Raw genomic sequence first — 21682 nt, 5'->3', positions numbered from 1 at the left:
ATCTAGAAAACGTCGACATTTTTTGGTTTTTGGGATATTTTGAAAAAAGTGAGAATTTTATTAGTTGCGACGTTAATATTGGACCTAGACCACAACTAATGACACTTCCGATGTTTTGTCTTGGCGGAACCAGGGTGCGTATTCTTGAAACAAGGGAAGGGAATAATCAAGAGAAAGACCTGTAGAATGTGACAGGAACCCGCCTTTGTCAGCTTGTTCTGTCACATTCTATCGACAATTCTCTTGAGAATTCCGTTCCCTGCTTTCAAGAATTAGGCCCCCGGTTGATTGGACACCAAAGTTGATTTAGGTGTAATTTGTGCTTAAAGGAATGGCAAAGACAAATATTTAAGTTTTTTTTTTTTTGGAATAATCAATAAACTGCTTTAATATTGTTTATTATTAAGCTCGGAAAACACAGATAATCGCTTAAAAAAATCTAATCAGTGATTACTTTTGTGACATGCCACTGATAAAGCCAAAATTTTAAACCGTTGTTATTTAGGCAGCTACACATTTTTAACTCCTTCTCATCAGCTTTCCCATATGAACATCAAAACTCAAGTTCTTACTTACTTAAACACCATTATTAGAAGATAATTTGTTTTCCGCAGGTAACTGGTAAATGATGACCTTTTGATCAAGCTGCCGTAAAATGACAAATGTTTGCCGACAATCACTTTATAATAAAATAACCAACAGGGCCGTAATCTCATCAGATTCACTGTGTTGATTGTAAAGGTTAAGGAGGAGTTATTTGAGATTTTCAAGCATAGAAAGTAGTAGTGGTATAGGTTTGCAATTAAATCTTCTTATTGAAAAAGTAATTAGCTGAGGAAAAAGTTTGCGGATAACAGGGGGCGCCTCTGGTCACAAGTGTCCGACACAACAAGCTGCGTATCTTATCGGGGTACGACCGATTCCGTACCTGCAGCTTCGCAGGAGCGTAATTATTTTAGTCTCGGTAATCACTTATCCGTGAAGTTTACGAGTTGACCGGTACGCATCGTTGACACTTATTTGTTTTCCGACCATTTATTCCGGTTGACGTTGACTAATTTTCGATAAAGGCCGCACACGCACGCTGCGCATTGTTTCCTGTCACTTTGGCCGCAGTTGACATAGGTTTGCGATAAAGACGAAATCCTCCCGTACTCATTTCTGTAATGATAACGAGGAGCGGTGACAACATCTTGTTTCGATCATTAATTATCGATAATTGCTCCATTGGGCTACCCTTGGTGATTTTTGCACTGATGGTAAACTTCAAACCATTAAGGGTATATGAACGGCAACCATGCATTTTAGAGATGATTATGGATCGGTTTGGGTACCTCGAAAATTGGCTTAAAACACTACAACAATGCAAAACGTAAACAAAAACTGTCATGCCATTAGTAGTAATTTTCTAATTCGACAGGTTGTTAACTAACCAGAATTTTCAATTCAGATTTATTATTTATAACGTTGACCTTTTTAAAAAATATTTTTTTAAATAGAATACAAAGATTATTGTGAACTAACTAAGAGTGAATTTTAAAACATATGGAATTAGTTCTGTTAAAAGTTTGGTTGAAGAAATGTCCAAAAGAGATGAAATGAGCAAAATTGGGTTTTCCATAGTGATGCATTTATTGCTCTTAATATTAACTAAAAAAACTTAAAAAATTATCTTTTTTTTAATCTGGCAAATGATTTGCAACATCGAACCGTATACATACAGCAACATGTGCAACATTACTCTCACTTTCCAAAGTAGCAAAACTAAATAAACTTTATCTTTTGGTAGGGCATACAAAAGTTCACTCTCTGGATTCGCCACATTGAATTGGTGGGTGGTGAATTTTTGTTTTACTGATTTTTCCTCCTCCACCAAACAAAGGCGGAACCTGACTGATACACAAAAGATTAAAAGCAGATAGTCACATTAATATGTGTGCGAACGTTCTGTTTGCACAAAGAACTCAATTTATCCTCAGTTTGTTGTCGGCTTTATAATTGCCGGGTACCCCAGCCGCCCCTCTTATTGGTTTTTGGGTGGTCACCACCAGAAGAATGGGCTCATCTTTTTCTTCGTTTTTTGCCGCGTGAAATCGAACATTAATTACATTAACGGAATCCAATTCGTATGTTCGATTTCATATTGAAAGAAAATAATTAAGACATTTGGTCTCTGGGTATACTAAAAGGGTTGAAGGAGTTATTGATACTCTTTTGGGGTCCATTAACGCCCCTACACCTAACAATTGTCCATATCAATTTCGTCAACGATAAGGATCTCGTCGCCATTTAAAATCTAATTAATCTCACGGACACCGGAGTTCTATCTTCGGATGGAGATAACCAAGACAAATCACCGAAACCGTTTTAGTCACACAGCCCCGAGTCTCTGACCATCGGTACGGGTGTTTGATCAGGCCCGATGATAGATCGTTAGGATCGGATCATGGGCGCTTGGACACGATTAAAGGCGCCGATGGGCTTGCTTGATGATGCCCAAAGATAGTGAGAAAATGTGTGGCACTATATGCACCAAAATTTAACGAGAACTTATTAGCACCAAAATAGTCTGACACTTTTCCATCATACAACGAAGGTCAAATTCGACCCAATATATTTTTGCCTTGCAGATCGATTCAAGTTCAAGGCAGGTGGTAGTTTAACGAACGCCACTGTTAATAACCCAGAGCACGAGTTCGGCTTAGGGGCAATTTGGTCGAAGAACAAAACAGGCCGGAAAAAAGACCAAAAGTGAAACAATCTGCTTTTTAAGTTATCGTGTCTTGCGCTCGATTTACATAAGGGGCAGCAGCTGCCGATATACGTTTTTACGCAGGGTACTGTTTGGCCGGGGCATAAATTTCGCATTCTGATGAATTCCCAACAAGTTCGATAACCTTTCCCAGAACATGTTTTAATAAGTGTTAGTTTGTTAATTTTGTTCAATTCTATGTCTTGGTAATAGTGTTTTAATATTGATAGTGATTGGTACAACACCACAAACTGATGCAGCTCCTCAATAGGCTTGATATAGACCATATAGACATTAGATGCATTGAAAACCTATATTGGAACCAAACAGCGCAAATCAAACTAGGCGCCATATGTCCAACGCCATACAGATTAGAAGGGGGGTACGACAGGGATGTGTGCTCCACTCCTATTTAACTTATATTCGGAAGCAATATTCCAAGAGGCCCTGGAAGACGTGGAAATGGGAATCAAAGTCAATGGAGTGTGGATCAACAACATCCGCTATGCCGACGACACGGCCTTAATTGCTGATAACATACACGACCTACAACTACTGGTCAACAAGGTAGGAGAACAGAGCAAATCAATGGGCTTAAATATCAACACCAAAAAAACAAAGTTTATGATTATTTCTAGAAACCTAAATATGTTTGGAAACTCATAACATTTAACGCAAGGCCCATAGAAAGAGTAGATAAATTTAAATACTTGGGCATCTGGCTTTTCGCAGACTGGATATCAGACAAGGAAATAAAATGTCGCATTGAACAAGCTCGACAGGCATTCCTAAGTCTTCGAAGATTGCTTACCTGTTCCGATTTTGACCTTAACCTAAGGCTCAGATTCACTAAATGCTACGTTTGGTCGGTGCTTCTCTACGGTATGGAAGGTTGGACATTGAAGGCGGCTGCAATCAACAAATTGGAGGCTTTCGAGATGTGGCTGTATCGCAGAATCCTGAAGATACCCTGGACGGCTAGACTAACAAACGAAGAAGTTCTAAGACGAGTCAACAGACAACGTGAACTGTTTGAATCGATTAAGAAAAGAAAAACGGCATACCTGGGGCATATAATGCGAAACATGAATATCAATTCTTACATCTATTGATGCACAAAATCGCGAAATATCAGACAGTGGGCAGGGCTGAACGATGTACAGTCGCTGATACACACCGCAAGAAATAAGGAAGAAATGGAAAGTGTTATCGCAAACATCCATTAGTGGATACGCATTGGAAGAAGAAGATTGATAATTCATTATACTCGTAGGTCTGCCGCAGAGATAATCTCCAACTACTAATCAGAGAAACAGCTACATCCATTGGCCGCAAGCCTGAAAATGTCATAATCACATGAGCATGCAACCAATAAAACCTAACAATCAGTGTTTGTTAGTTGGAAAGCCAATCTCCACAAAATCTTTATTATTATTTTACTAAAGATTTTGTGGAGATCGACTTCTTTCACTGTGTGAACATGGACTACTTCTTTTCATTTTCTTGGGTGTTTGAAAAATTATCCTAACCAGTTGTTCCAGTTGTTGACTAGCTGGCAAAATCCATAAGTGGATAACATTCATTTTTTTAGTAAAAAAACTGTTTTTGGAGCTTTACCTAAAATTGGTCAAATATTGATTGCCAGTTGGGACTCTACTCCTAAAACCCTTCTGTATGAAATTTTTTCAAACATTTACACTCCAACAACATTTTTAACACTTGCACCGTTTCATATTAGCATCAAACAACACATTTACAATTTTTTCCTCTTTATGGTCCCATTCTTCCAGCATATCAAAGACGAAGCGTTTTCTTCTGTTGTACTCCTCCATAGCTTCATGGTCCAGGTCCTTGCAATGTTCCAATTTGTGTTCCAGATCATCCAAGTATCTATCGGAATGTTTTAGACCGTTAGCACTCCTTTGAGAATCTTCTCTATCATTTTGGGAACCGCTTCGCTGGTTGTCGTCGCCTCCATCCTGAAAGTTTACGTACACCTCCAGCGTGGCTTTATTTTGTAGGGTGGCATAGAGGGTAAGGTCGCTATTGCTGGTAAAACACAGAATTTTGTTGTAATTGTCTAGACTTTTTAATCGCCCCGGAAGGGTAACATCGAGGGTGAAATCTGACTGAAGTTTAGAGAAAGGTGAAATTCCCATGAACGTGACGTTTCGCGTGACTTGACAAAGTGAAAAAAGTCACGATTATGTCGTATACGAGATTTTTTTTATTTTTTGACAAAGTACCGAGAAATTTCAGCCAGTAATCTTCTGTTGGTATTCAAGACGCACACCTCGTTCGTTCCGTATCCTAGACCAGAATAGTCTGGGCGGTAAATCAAACGGCGAATGAGGATGTTTTCTTTAAATTTGGCACGTTTCGGGTGCGTTAAAGGATGCCGACGCGGTCGCAAGGCGACTTTTGTCAAGTTCCTGAATCGAATTTCAGTCGGTACTTAATACGAGTTTGGAATGTGAATTACCGGCGAAATGCACTTACTTGGGCAGTGGCTCATATAATAACTGGAAACAAAACCTTATGTCATTTATTAATCGAGGCTCTTTTACCGAGTCAATTAGCGCCCTCGAGTTGGACAAACTCTGGTGAGAACCGTCGGTTAGCGCGGTGCTACTAATGAAAAGCTAAATAAGCTGCACAATGTTGTAATGCAATGTACACAGATCGTGGGCCGCGGGCATGAGAACGAGCTGTCTGTTTGCGGTTACACACGGGTGCTTGGAAAAGGGTAGCGACAATACGATCATCTTCCATCGAGTGCCACTTTGCTGGGCTTTTGGACGACGATGAACTTGTGGGAATCAATCGACGGCAACATGGTGCTCCTTCACTTCCCATCCAAATTGAGTTGATCGCTGAATTGTTCGAGAAGCATTACGTATCCCAAATGGCATCTGATTCACTCAAATCGTATGTCTTGATAAGTAAACATGTTTTTCTAACTCATAGAGTTGAGTACAGATGTCACCAGATGTTGCACAACAACTATCATTTCTGGCATTTAATCCAAATCATATTCTGATAAGTTTTGATGTTGTTTATTCACGAACGTCCCAGTTGATAAAACTCTTTCAATTGTTAGATCTAAATTGCAAAATGATTCGAGTCTTGGGGAACGTACAAGCTTAAGCGTAAACACTATTTTAGAACTTTTAACAATTTGTGTTAAAACAACATTCTTTCAATACGGAGATGATTATTACCAACAAAATTCTGGAATGGCAATGGGTTCTCCATTGTCTCCAATATTAAGTAATATTTTTATGGAACATTTCGAAGAAAATAACATTAATAATTTTAATTACAAACCAACAATCTGGTGGAGATATATTGATGATGTTTTCTCAATATATCAAAACAATTTCTAACTCACATAAACTCAATAGAACCCACAATCAAATTTACAATAAAAGTATACAGAAAACCAACCCACACAAATAGATATTTAAACTACAAATCCAATCATCCAATAATGGTAAAAAAATTGTAAAAAGTTTATTTGATAGAGCCAAAATTATTTGCAATAATGAACAATTTAATAAAGAAAAATTATTCATTAAAAATGTTCTAAAAGAAAATGATTATCCTGAAACATTTATTAATAAATGTTTTAGGGATTTAGAACATCCAAAACAATCTGGAAATCAAAATCAAATTTTACCTTTTACTAACCTTTTTATTCCTTACATTCCAGGTATTTCTGACAAAATCAAACGAATAGCTAAAAAATATAACATCAGAACAATATTTAGAACTCAAAACACATTAAGATCACACTTAACTAAAACAAAACCTCACAATAAAAATGAATCTACAAGAAACGTGATATACAGGGTAATTCAAATTCGACCCTCACCATTGGGATCTCAGAAACCATAAGAGATACGAGAAAGTTTAAATTGGGGCAAAGTTGCGCAATTTAAAGCTCAACCAAATGCTGTTTTAAAAATTTCGATTTTCCTAGTTCTTCCGAAGATATCCGAAAAAAACTGAAAATTTGACTTTTTGTTTTTATTTATTTCTAACCTTATTTGAAGAGATATCCCAAAACTAAAAGCATCTTTTCATTGCCACTTTTTCCTAGCTATTCCATGATGGATTCAAATTTGCCACACGACGTTTCGTTTTTGGTCAGTCATCATCAACTTTCTTTTTTCTTATGGGTGCCATATTGGATTTTTAGCCCACCAAATAGTCCGTTTTATTCTGATTTTAGTGATGTATAATAACTTATGATTTGATTGATAAATGACAAAATAATTCAATAAAAACTATTTTTACTTTAGTTATTGGCTTTGGGTTAATGGGCCGTTTTCTAAAATGTCATTAATTGACAGTACTTGTCAAACACGATAATTCGGACGAACATTAGAGCAAGTCAATCATAGTTAAAGATGTATCTAGATAAGAAACCCCCACACAAAATTTTATTATTATTCAAGTATTGCTGAACTATTTAGGTTAATCGGAAGAAGAGATTTGTTCGCATTATCTCTAACTTAAACAGTTTATTTATGTTTCCAAGAGAAAGATCATCATTTTAGAAACTTTATTTTTTGCCAAATTTCAATGTTTTATAATGTTAAATGCAAGTTTATTTATTTATACAGTAAGTGACTTAAACCATTTTTTATTCATTCATATTTATTCGAGTGAATAAACCAGTTTAAGTCACGTGTTTTATACAGTGTTTTATTAAATTTCGACTTCTTATATTACAAAAAAACTAAAATGACAGTTCTATTAAATTTGCACTGCGCCCCGTAGATGTGACATTGATGTTTGTTTGTTTACATCTGTAAATAGGCGAATGTCATTCAGAGTGATTTAATAGTCATTTATACAGCAAGTGACTTAAACCATTTTTTATTCACGAAAAGAACAACTAGGTCCAGAGCCTAGCGAGTGGCCTAAGCTCTTCGAGTGAATAAACCGGTTTAAGTCACGTGTACACCTTTGTGACTAAGTATGTTCAGGCCAATTGCATGTGACAAGTACTACCAAGTAATCTTCATAAAACGTCTCATTAACTCAACTCTAAAATTAGTTTTTATTGAATTATTTTGTCATTTATGAAGCAAATCATAAGTTGTTATACATCACTAAAATCAGAATAAAACGTACTATTTGATGGGCTAAAAATCCAATATGGCGCCCATAAGAAAAAAGAAAGTTGACGATGGCTGCCAAAAAACGAAACGTCGTGTGGCAAATTTGAATCTATCATCAAATAGCTGGGAAAAAGTGGCAATGAAAATATGCTTTTAGTTTTGGGATATCTTTTCAAATAAGGTTAGAAATAAATAAAAACAAAAAATCAATTTTTCAGTTTTTTCCGGATGTCTTCGGAAGTACTCGGAAAATCGAAATTTTTAAAACGGCATTTGGTTGACCTTTACCTTGCGCAACTTTGCCCCAATTTAAACTTTCTCGTATCTCTTATAGTTTCCGAGATCCCAATGGTGAGGGTCGAATTTGAATTACCCTGTATAAAATTCCTTGCGAATGCAATCAATTTTATATTGGTTAAACCTCCAGACCTTTAAAAAAACGTGTTAAAGAACACCAAAATTATTTAAGAACTGGAGACTTTCACAAATCTAATATATGCCAACACGCGTTTGATAATGATCATAGAGTCAAATGGAATGAATGTAGTATCATAGACAATGAAACTTTTTCAAAAAGACGTAAAATAAAAGAAAGTGCATATATTAGATTAAACCATGACTCCTGTGTTGCTACATCCTCTACATTGACCAAACTTGGTTAAATATTCTAGAGGAGGAGATAACACTTGGTCATATCAAACAAAACTGAAATTTCTTGTAATTTTGGTTTTCATTATAAAACCCACCTTTCAATACAACAATAGATAACCTTTCCTATTGGAATGACAAAAATCAAAATTTATGTCAATTTTTATTGACAAAACCCTTCTTAGAGTTCCAAATTGAACATTATCAGGTTTAATATTCATTAAGTTGTTGTTTTCTGCCGTTGTGTTCTTTCTTTTTTAGATTCTCTGAAGACGGTGGTAGATTTTCCACCGAAACGTCAGCGTTTTTAGGTAACAAGACCGAGCCTAAGTCAGTGGACTTGAGTTGGGACGACGTTAGGTTAATGTTATTTTCAACTTAGTTGAAAATAGTGCGAAATTCCATTTTCCCAACAAACCTTTTTTGTGTGAGACAGAAGACCCAATAAACAAAGAAAAAATGTTTTACGTAAAACGAAATACAGGGGCTAGGAAGAAAATCTCCAACAAGAATTTTTAGACAACAAAACAGCTTTTCAGGGAGTTTTTAAGCCAGTTTCCAAATAAAAATTAAATAACACTTAATCTTTTTGGTGAAGTGTATGAGTTTTCCTTCTGACTTTATAATTTGCATTTGTGCAGAAGAATCTCAGATGTTTATCGGTTTGACAAGTTAAACAAGCACCAAGAGAGTCAGGAAAGAAACAATAAACAAATTTTTCCAGCAAATATTTACCCATTAAAAGGTAACCCACCCAAAAGACAAATTATCGAAAAGCAAGGAGCCATTTAAAATATACTTTACAATCTCACGCTGACAATTGTCAATAAATAAGCCGGGACCGACCTTTTTGTAATTTTTGTTTGCTTTGGCCGATGATGCGTCCTTAACCGAGCGGCTCCATTTTGTGACGCGGTCCTTTTTTATCGGATTTGTGTCAGGTAGGCATATTGGTTTGTCAATTAATTTTCTTAATCCTCTGAAACGACTGCGGAGCACGAGCTTGGGAATTTACCGTGAGAAACAACCACCTTTTTTCGCCCACCGTCCGATGGTGTTCCCTTCCCTCTCACCCTCGTTTTTATATAATGGGATACCATCGATTTTTGTACACTTTTTTCGACAATGACGATCACTTTGTTACGTCAATAACTAGATTGTAATTTGTCATCTCGCATTACTGTTCGTAGTTTGTGCATCAACACTTATAGCAGTGACGTTATTAGTGAAAAAAGATCATTTCATCACTCTCTGAGTCGTGGTGCCCATATCCAGCTATCGTGTGTACAAGAGTTACTTTGCCTACTTAATAGGAAATATACTATTTTTAACAGTATAAAACTGCCTAGAATCGTATAGCATTCACCCAAATCTCCTTAACAATTGATTCTTTCTGTGAAAACTCTCAAACCAAATCGGCAAATCCCCCTTGATCCCTGTGTGACGGTCATTGTATATTGGCAAACTGAAAATCCAACCTAAATATTTATTTTCAATTAGTTCTATACAGAGGGATAAGATTCAATGCGGTTTTGAATTTGGTTTGTTGCTGTGTAGTCGGGTACTTGAACAGCTGACATTGTCAGAAAAGAAAAATGGATGAATACATGTTCCGGAATCTTAATGAAAAAATGTTATTATATAATTATTGAATCTTCTGGTTTCAAAACTCGACACATCCACTTTAGGAAAAAAAATATTGTATTAATATTGTTTTGCTAATGGATTCACTCTCTACTCCTCTACAATATCATACAAAAATAAGGAATCAAAACCTCTTAAATCTAACTTAAATTTGCCTTTAAAAAGTTGGTTTCAAAAGTAGACAAATCCGGACGGCAAATCCTGTCAAGGATTTTGACGTTTGTCCTGTCAATAATGGAGTGTATAATTATTGTTTTTAAGTGAAAGCAAAAATCTCCACAAATATATATTAATAAGTTGTTATCTGCCTGAACATGTTTCGGGTGTATTCAGACACCCATCTTCAGAGGCTTATCTATTTCACTAGTCTGCTGGCTGTCATTCTACAAGGGGGGACAGCTGAACCCAAATGTACTAAGGTGTTTTTTTTAAATTCTACACAGGGGAAAAAAATCTTGATCTAAAAACCCTTTTTGATTTGAAGTTTTTTCCCCTTCAAGAATAAAAAACCAAGCAACTGACTTCTTCTCTTTGACATCAACACTGGGTTTTGAATAAGTTTTTTTCCCCTTTGAGAATAAGAAACCAAGCAACCTGTCACCTCAGAACCAGAACTGGGTTTTTTTATCAAGGTTTTTGTGTAGAATTAAAAAAACCACCTTAGTACATCTGGGTTCAGCTGTCCCCCCTTGTAGAATGACAGCCAGCAGACTAGTGATCTAGTTAAGCCTCTGAAGATGGGTGTCTGAATACACCCGAAACATGTTAGGCAGATAACAACTTATTAATATATATTTGTGGAGATCGACTCTAAGTTTTGCTTTCACTTACACTCACTACTCCACTGTGTGCATATGGACTACTACTTTTCGAATTATTGTTTTGTTATAATTAGGCGGGGAAAAAATAAGGCAGTATCGATTCGAGGAGGGCAATCTTAAAAATCTGATTTAGGGAAATACAAGTGTTTAAAAAAGGGAAATCAGTGAATAATATAATAAAACCTGTTCTCTTGTGTAGTGTTTCATCAAAAAGCTGAAAAATTGAAAATGTGAACGCGTTAATGGTAAAACATTGGAGTGAAAACTGCTCAAAAATTTCAAACTTGAAGTATTACGAAGAAGTATTAAAGAAATACGATGCTAGTTCAGAAAACATTTTTTTAATGTAATATTTTTTTCAAAACTTTTAATTGTATTATGATTTTCTTAAAATGTGATTTTATTTAAATATATTCAAAAATCTAGAGATTTCCTATTCAATACAAATCAAAGCCCAATAAAAAGAAATAAATTATAATAACATCAACTTTCAAAACAAATATCAAAGCGCGACCATTCCAACTTATTTAATAAAATGTTTACTATATTACAGTACTTTTAGAGGAATCAAGTTGTATTTTGCTAAGTGGAATTGTCGAGATTTGAAACCAGAGGATTGAATTAAGTCTTAGATAGAAATTAGGATGAGACATCTGGTGAGAGTTTCGTTGAAGTCTATAATCGATATTGCGATACCTGGACCATGCACACATACCTTAGGGACGCGGTGTACGATTATGCACAGTTCCAATTAGCTGTAATTATCCCCAAATAATAACGAGCATCTCGCTGACGTCGGTCGGGAACCGTCAAAGTATACTGTTTAGTGCCAATAACTGGGCACCAGCGGCCGAATCTGATTTTAAGATCGGTACGATAATAACGGGTATGGAGTACGCACGCATATAATATGTACGTGGTGCTGTGCCCCCGGGGCCTCATCCCCGCAGCGGATGCAAATTTCGATCTGTTGATTTTAAGGCGAAGAATCCGCTCTGATAGGCGTCGGCCGACCGCAGTAGTCGGCGAAACCACCGACGCCCGTGGTTGTTTGAACGATCGAAGTGATAAGTCCGTGTGCATAATCGCCAAAACTTATCAAAAGTGGTTGCATGAGAAAATCCACAAGAATGTGGATTTGTATAATTACCGTCTATATTAGGGCATCATTTCGAAGATCGCATCTTTGCGAAAAGAAGATCTTGTGTGTGTGTGACCCCCGATGTTTATCAGTTCGAGCAGGTATTCCCGACATGTTTTCGGAGTCGTAAAAATATCTTGAAGCGCGTTTACATTTTAGGTACTTACATGATCTAAATATGCATTAAGGCGACGGCCTTGTCATCGAGTTTTCTGTTGTTGAGTGTGTCATTTCGTGCAGCAACAACGACACAGATTCAGAATAAAAAAAATAAACGTTTCTGTCGGGGAGAGGCAAAAACTATAGAAATATATTATACACCTTGAAAAACAATCATTACCATAAAAGTAAATGGAATTTAAGGATACTTTTTATATAAAAATATCTTGAGTTTTTTATTTCTCTAGAAACTTAACAAGTTACACATAATACTCAAATGAGTACAAGAAATAGCCCCAAATGCAGAAAATAATGTAGAACTGAATTTAATCTCAAGAACACAGTTTTTATCACTCCACGGAAGATTTGCGTCCCTCCCCTGCGGCTCGTGACGTAAACATCCCCCTTAGGGATAAATGGCTATCATAAAAAGCTCGTTGAATAATATACTATTATCATACAAGTGGGATATGATTCAGTCGTTTTGATTTTTTCTACTAAACTTTGGTTTGACTGCATTTCAAAAAGACGTCATACTACTCCTCAAACTGTATTTAAAATTTGACAAATATGAGAGATATTTACGTTACTTTTACTCTTATTTAAATGTACCCTTTTAAACTCATTTTGACCTGTCACTGTAAAATTTAAAAAAAATACATTACAGGTATAGGAAAAACGGGCTTTTAGGGCAGGCACAAGGAAAAGCAATTTGGCTTCAACAACTAAAGAAAGTATACCTATATGGGTATTAACTCAAAATTATTACTTAATAAACTTGTTTTGAATGTTTTGATTACAGAATGACTGACAACAGCGATTTGTCATGATTTTGAAAGGTTGGTAGCACGGCCGGATATAAACTTTACGATTACTTAACGACCGCTTGGCGCGAGATTTAAAATTTCCGAATTTTAGATCCGTTTTTCGTCTTAATGGTCAAATCTACGGTATTGAAAAAATTACAAGTTGATAGCCGAAAATGTGCTCTACAACTTTTATCTAAAGCATTTTTCCATTAAATGAACCGTACAGGCGCAAAAAAATCAATACCATTTTCCCATGTTAATCTCCTATGTCCAGGTTGCTCTTGGACACCTGGTATAAAAATATGTAGAGACTGCTGTACATACATAATATGATCTTATGAGTCCGACATTTTGACCAATCTATGTATACCTAATATTGTATTAACTTTTTAGCAAAGTTAAACTAAAATTTATGATAAACTTCATAAATTTAACCATTTCACCAGTTTGACATATTTTTAGTTAAGTACTTTTGGCTTCAACGCAAGTTTCTAGTAACTTTCTTATTTCTCTAGAAACTTAACAAGTTACCCCCTACCTCACATAATACTCAAACGAGTACAAGAAATATCCCCAAATGCAGAATCTCAAGAACACAGCTTTGGAAATACAAATTTAAGTTGTTTTTTTAAATGGGTGAAAATTCGCTGAATGGTTCCACTCCTCTATATCGCATAAAAAAGAAAAAACTGTTAGGAAGCATATTCTGGTTAAAGGATAAAAAATAGTTTTTTTTTCTACGACTCCTATAGAAAATAAAACTTTTCTCCCTCATTTGAGGGTTGAAAATATCAATTTTACTCCTCAGGTCAAGAAGTAAAAATATTTTTCTTCCCAAGGAGTCAAAGTGTCAATTTTCATTATTATGCTAATACGTTTTTACGAATCTTTTTTTACGAATCAATATTTTGACAAAAAATTTTAAATGGCGGCCTGGAACGCCATTTTGTCTGTCATTTCTTGAAACTACGTGAAATTTCCTTTAAAATGAGGTGCAAGTCAATATTTTGACAGAAAATTCAAAATGGCGGCTTGGAATTGTCAAAAAATACAACTTTTTTATTTGTCAAGTTACAGTTGACGTCTCGGTGTCATTTTATGTTAAAATTTCCCGGAAAAGACGCTGGTGCAGTCGGTTTTTTGATATGTCAAAAACTAACAGAGTAGAATCCTAAAATTTAGTAGACCTAAAATTTTACATTTTAACCATTTCTTTGCCAGGAACTCGGCCGGAATAAGAGATACATCTGACTAAAAAATATTTACAATATAATAAGCGATATTATGGTAAAGGAAGTTTGAAGCCCTCTAGCGGCCAAACGGGGTCATCAATCAACACATGTTGGAATATTTTTGGAAAGCTTGAAATCTTCTCTTTCTTTTGTTTTCAATGATATTTTGACGTATCTTGTCAAGTAAGGGAGTAATTTAGGGTCAAAGCAAGGTGTGTCTCAAAATATGTGATTTTATGGTCAAAGAACTTTGACGGATTCTAGCGGCCAAACGGTGTACTCAATCAACCCATGGGGGTTCCAATGAACAGCAAAGGGCATATTAATACCAAAGAACCTTAAATTAGGTAAAATAAACACATAAAAGCACACACACACAAAAAAATTGAAAGAATAGGGGGGTATTAGAGGTGTGGTATTAGAGTTAACTTTAAGTTAACCTCTTCCCGTCGATAATGCTGCAATTAATTCTTTGAGAGGTTACTCGCGTTGCCTTCAAGAATACACAGAGAGAGTCGAATGGATATGAACAGTCAATTAGGCTAGCAACCAAATAAAAACAATCAAGAAGTTGGCAGACTGGCAACGCCAAACAAGAATAAGCATGATCTCAAAACATCCATATACCCCACCTGGGCTAATAACCTCAACTCAGACACCACCTCGTGAACCCGGATCGAAGACAAAATAATGCCACACAAAACGTTGAGAAAACTGTCGTAGGTACTGCCGAGGTACGCCTTAAAAAACATGTCTTTTTAGTTAATGGTTTTATTTATCCCAATAAAACTGTCCCACTGATCTCAGGTATTTGTTTGATCAGCACAAAATATCATCGGCGGGGGCCCCCGGGGCCGCGGCGGCGTCTTTCTCGCCACTCCGCGGTGTCTCCGTTCTCACGGCTCACTCCGCATGACTCAGATGGGAGTTTTCGCGCCCTTTCAGTCAATAAAGTGTCAATACCTTGATGGTTTTTGTACTTGTTCCAAAATCAGTGTATTAACTGAAACTTAAGTGTTTCACATGTAACTTTGATATTGACATTGATGCTTGGGTGAGTACACTTTAGTACATTTTTTGTTATTTTATTCCTTCAACCTCAAACTAAAACCACCGCCGTGGGGGTGTTTTTAAGGGTGCCGCATTAAAAAACTAAATAGGCGCTGCCCAAGCATGGTGCCAGTGACAGGCAAACACATGCTGCTAAAACTATTTATTTAATATACATATAACGATTGGGTGTCGTGGGCGGCCAGTGTGTGTGTTCTAGAGGTCCGGGCCCCGAGGACCAAGCCCAAAAGCAAAAAACCATAACAGCGACCCGCCGAAGACAACCAACGACGACAAAAACGATCTTATGCGGTTGGGGAGACGCATTCCTCGAGACTGGCGCATTTTCTATGCCCGGACCGTTACTTGAAATTCAATTTTTTCTAACCCCAAAGGGGGGATTAAGATCTCTGAATCGGAGATATTATGACGGGAACCCTCTTTTTTTTCTGATCGGCTGAAGCGAGGCGCAAAGCGCCGAGCACATTTGAAATTCCGATTGAAAAGAAAAACAGTAGAGGTTATGGCGGTTTAGATTGACAGACATAAAATGGATAAAAAAGTATAATATGGTAGAAAAAAGGAATAAGTTAATCTTGAATGTAAATAGAAAAGTGAAAACTTGACTTCCAGATTACTCCCAGCAGTTTTTTTACAATTTCATAAAAGTAATGATTCTGCTAATGAAGCTATTCTCAACTTTCTTTATATTCAGTAGGACAGTAACTTTACTTGCACGTCAACGTGCAAAAATTAGACAGGTGGACTCACTCAGTCCCTTCATATTTAATGTGATAATGGATGAAATAATAGAAAATTATGTTATTGGCAGATTCCGAAGATAATCTCCAAAGACTACTCCATTCTTTTAACACCAAAGCAAAATAACTAAACATGCTCATCAACACGGAAAAGACTAAATCTCTAGTAATATCAAAAGATCCGATATGCTGAAAACTAAAGATCGTCGAACAGGTAATTGTTTGAAAGAACAAATACTTAAATACAGAAAGCAAAGTAGTATGGCAGTAAGACCTATAATAACATCCGCAGCAGAAAGAAGAGCAGATACACACAGAACTCTACAAATAATGAGAACGGTTGAAATGAAGACCTTAAGAAGCATGCAATGATACAGAACAGGGGAAGATGGGTGAGACAAAGAAGAAGATTCTGGAACAAAGATAGAGCAAATAGGAAAGAGACCAGAGGGAAGACCACCAAAGCGCTGAAGAGAATGCTGGACTTCATCCTCCGAGGAAGGAATGTTCACAATGAACAGGCAGTAACCTACTAATATGTATTCATCATCAAGAAATCAAGTGATTCTATTGCCAACCAAACTTATCAGACCAATGATATCGTTATAGAGCTTGTTAAAAACCTTCTTAAAGATGTTATTTTCGACTGTGCTTTCCATTAAAAAAAAGTATGTTTAAGCCATATGTCAAAAATGACAAGTGAGAGAAATAATCTGATTAGATCGTCTTGTTCAGCCCACAAATAATATCTACAGGGTGGTCCAGTTTTAAGTGTCGATAATTCACCATTCGATAGTCCAGAAAAAAATAAGTTGACATGCATTATGTCATTTTCCTGAAAACCGTTTCCTAAGGAAGACAGAACTCCAGTTTAAAAAAAAATTTTTTTTTTCGCTATAACTGTCAGAACTGAAATTTTTTTAGACTATAAGTAGTGTAAAACTTATTGTCGAGTGTCTGAAACTGGATTTCAAACACGAAAAACAGTCATTTTTTACTACTAAAAGTAGTCTAAAAGTTAATTTTAAAGGTAGAAATGACTTTACTATGATTAAAGATAGTCCAAAAGTCTATTTTCAGGACTTTATTTGGTGTACAACTCCATTTTCTGGATTAAAATAAGTCTAGAATTCACTGGTAACAGTTCAAATTAAATTTTCGGACTATTTCAATTCTAAAAAATAGTGTTGAAGACTAATATCGTAGCATTTAGCGTACTGAAGTGTCTGAAACTTAAATTTCACTATATTCACTAATATAAATAGTTTTAAACTCGATTTTTCAGTGTTACAACACTAAAAACAGTCCGAATTACTTAGAAATGCTCCAATTTGTTGCACCGATGAGTGTAGAAGTTAATTTAATAGTGAAGGGGTTTGAAATGACGTTTTCAAGACTAATGGACACTGTACAAACTGGCCTGATAAGTCAAAACCTTGTGAAGATCGAGAAGAGCTTTAAAACTCTATTTTTCAGGCTAAAATCAGCCTTAAAGCACTAAAAAAGTCTAGATTTGTAAGAAATGGCCTAATTTTTAACACTGAAGTGTCTAAAAGTCTATTTAATAGTGACAAAGCTTGAAATGGCTTTGAAAAAGCATTTAAAATTGTTTTTTAAGTCTGCTATGTCAAAAACTGGTCTTAGATAAGATATTCTTGATTTTCCAAGCTGAAAGCTGTTTAAAAAACCCTAAAAATAGTCCAAAGTTCTCTAAGTAAAGAAGCTTAAGTTAGTCTTCAAGTTAATTTTCATGAATCTAATGTCTTTGAATATGATGTGATATTCTAATGAATATTCTGTATTTAAAACCATTTTCAATACTAACGTATTGAAATGTGTTTTAAAATTATGAAAACTTACTTCAAATGCAAATTTTCTGATGTCACTTTTCGTTGGTTCAGAGTCACAAGTTTTTTGTGTCTAATAAGTCAAATTTCAAAGTTTAAATGTGTGAGTTTGTAGTCAAAAATTCTAGAGAAAGTAATTTTTCATGTCTACAAGTCAATTTTGAATACTAAAGTTCTTCAACTTACCTGAAAACTATGGCCACTGGCTACAAAGACAGTTTTTAAGCCTCTCAAGTCGATTTTCACAGTTTTCAAGTCAGTTTTCAAGACTAAAGTCTTTCAATTTGTCTGAAAACTATGAAAACTGATTACAAAGACAATTTTTAAACCTCTCAAGTCAATTTTGACTGTTTCCAAGACGGAGTTGGGTTGGGTTGGTTTTGGGTCTTTGAACGTAATAACTTAATTATCTCATAAACGAAGTTTCAAATTAGAATTTTATAAGAAGTAGACTAACCTACTTATTTTTTCAAACTGAACAAGAAAAGTAAAAAAAGTGTAATTTTTGAAAAATATCTAGTGATGTAGGAAATAAGGCCGAAAATGAAAACAATCTTTCTGTATCTATGCCACTGGACAGTTTTGATAAACGTCATTAGCAGTATTAATTTCATAAGTACTTGTTCCAAATTTGATCAAAATTGCTCCAACTGACAGTTATGACAAGAACTGACTTTTTTAACTGAATTTTAAACGACAGTATTTTCCTTAGGAAGCATTTTTCAGGAAAATGACATAATGCATGTCAACTTATTTTTTGATGGGCTATCAAATGGTAAATTATTGGCATTTACAACTGAACCACCCTGTATAACTTTTGTTAGAACATCTACAACATCTTCGATCGAACAAAATCTGGTTTTTGCTAAATATCTAGTACCTAATCCATGAACTTTTTCAAAAAAACAAAAAACGCTTTTGACACCCTGTATATTGTCTGTAGGAAAATATGATATTAGTGGTTCTGTGAACACACTCCAAAAACATTCTTTGGTTTGATTAATCAAGAAAATTGAATCCGCTTGTCTGGTCAATTAAACTAGCACAAAATCACCGATATAAATACGGAATGATAATTTGAACTGACTAGTCTGATGAGACACAACAAATATCGCCTTCAGCAGCTTATCCTTCAAGGCAAAGTAGACAGTAGAAGAAGAAACTCTTGGAGCAAAATCTAAGAAAGTGATCTATTCAATTGTCTAGACAAGCTGCTTCAAGTTCGAATCGCCATATTAATAGTCAACGTCCAAAAGGGATAAGAGAGTTGAAGAAGAAGAAAAGTCGATCCTAAAAAATAACATCTTTTCAGAAAAACTAGAGAAGACTTTGCTTATAATTATACTTGCTATTCCATGCATGTTTTATCCCTTACTTATCAACCAATCCGAAAACATAACCTTTCTTTTCATACGCAAATCATCAACAAACTTAACATTCGTCTCCAAGTAGTGTAAACGTCACAATCGCAAACTTATTGACTCGTTAAAGCGGGTCCCCAAGACGATGCTATCGGTCCAATCCGTCAACCGTCGGCCGTGTAAATTTGTCCAGGGGGTTCAAAAATAGCAAAATATTTTCAGTTTGCACCCTCATAGAGTTAACAAACCGCCCATCGTAATGACATTTTTCAAATTCCTGATGCCCGAAATTCGGTGACAGCCAATAAATATCCGTACCAGTTCGGTAGTGCTTTGGGCCCTTTGTGTGCCAGTTAGAGACCTCCAGCGTCCACAGTGTGACACTTTTTACAGTCTAGTCCAAACAGGTAATTCGGACGGTAGCTGTCTAAAATGCTACAATCACCGACAAGGTACGGTAAAGACATCAAAAAACCACTCCGTGTGTGGCTGGGGTGCCGAGGGTATAAGTGCACCTTTTGGGGTTGTACCCGATGACGATGTCGGCATCGCAGAAACGATCCGAATAAAAGTCTTTGTGTTTTGGATTCGACCTAGCAAAACACAAATGACAATACCAGCCAGGTGACTATAAAATACGACCATGTGTGTGTATTATGCCCTTTTGATATTGCCGTTTATTTGGTTTGAAGTAATTTCGAATTATAAGAGGATGAATAATCTATAGTAGTATAGAACAAAAGCATCTTATACAATAGTTTCACCCAATATTTGTAATGTTTCTTCTAAATTATTATACTTATCTCACTCTCAGAGTTTTCTTTAAAACTAACTCAATTTAGGATTCTTAAAAAACTCGAGAAAAATAGTTTATGACTCGTTGGGAAGTAGTTATTTTTTCTACTCTTACAATATTAGTTAATTCCTAACAGTTTACTGAACGGATAAATAGGCAAGACTATTCGCAACTGTGAGATATGAAATAGACAATTACAGCTAATCTTGAACGTAAACAAAACTTTGCATTTTGGCTTATGTTTTGGAGCAATAAGTGTTCTTCTATGAAATTTGGTAAGTAATTCTAATGAGTCTTGGAAAAATAAACTGTAAAACCTGGGTAAATTGTTCATATCACTTTCCTCCCTTAGACGGTGTGCTCAAACTTTGGTGCGATAAGGACATCTTATTCACCCTTGTTATAAACAGATTTTTAGATTTTAGCTTAGCCTAGTATGATGAAGTGTTGTTCTACCGTAATTTGTGTGTCTGAGTGACATTTTATGTTACCTTTTTACAAGTAAGGCAAAGAAAACAATGACGCAAAGCCGTAAAAATGCAATTTAAGCAAAAAAATCACGTATATCGACCGAACGATCTGTTTATCAAATTTAATGCTCCCGGTCCCTGTCTCAAAGGATCGAATCAGATAAAAAATCCTCTCTCCTCTTCGACGGTAATTCCAGGTATCTCCGCGGAATGGTAATTGATGGTAAATTAAGTAGTAGAACTGATAATATAAGAGAAATGTCATTTTCGAACCGCATTCTGTACGTTCTCGGGAGATTGGCCCGTGATAAACGCGAACAAATTAATTAATGCCCCGGTTTCGGGGCTTTATTTACTGGTAGTTTTTTCGAGGCCCATAAAATCGATAATTGGAGGTGCCATCGATGGATCTGAGGCACCAGATAATGGAGACTTCTGTGTTGTTGATTCGAATTCCTGCAACAGTTCTGGATCCGTGAGGACAACAGTTTTTTCAACTCGAACTGGGTCGACTGAGATCTCAATCTTTTTCAAGGTGTCTTACTTCGAAATGAACGCGAGACGTTCTCGTGCCAGCAGGTTGTTTGGCTAAAAACTGGGGGCAATATTATTAGGTCCAAGGTCGTACAAAGAAAAAGGTTTATTATAGTAGACAGTGGTCTATTACTCACGATGTTGGTATTTTAAATCGCACCGAGTCCAATTAGTCCCGGAGTGTAACAACCGGTCGAATTTTTTGGTAATTTTTCAGGAATTTGCCATGAATAATCGTTGTCATGCAATCCTCTACTACATCCGCAACCACTTACTGTAAATTGTAATATAGTTTTCTGAACAATTATTTAATATTTTGGGGTTCTAATAGTTCTAATAATAGTCTAATAATTTGTTTTACAAAAACGAGCACTTTGCAGCAGCAACAGATACAGGGAGAGCTGCAGGGGGGTTTTCAAAGCTAATGGCATTCTGACGGTGTGGGGACTATATATTTATGAATGTATAGTTTTCTTTTTCAAAAACAAAAGTATGTTTGATCTGGAGGTACATCATAGTTATAACACT

At 35.8% G+C, this 21682-nt stretch overlaps 1 protein-coding gene across 1 annotated transcript in view; it reads right to left on the bottom strand.

The window, feature by feature from the left end:
* The window catches only part of stet (rhomboid serine protease stem cell tumor), a 108000-nt gene that overhangs the window by 51673 nt on the left and 34645 nt on the right, over positions 1–21682 (bottom strand). The window lies entirely within an intron of this gene.

The sequence above is a fragment of the Ips typographus genome, linkage group LG1, assembly GCF_016097725.1.
Source record: "Ips typographus isolate SLU linkage group LG1, UJ_Ityp_2.0, whole genome shotgun sequence".
NCBI classification, from domain to species: domain Eukaryota; kingdom Metazoa; phylum Arthropoda; class Insecta; order Coleoptera; family Curculionidae; genus Ips; species Ips typographus.
This window is presented reverse-complemented; position numbering and strand designations above follow the sequence as displayed.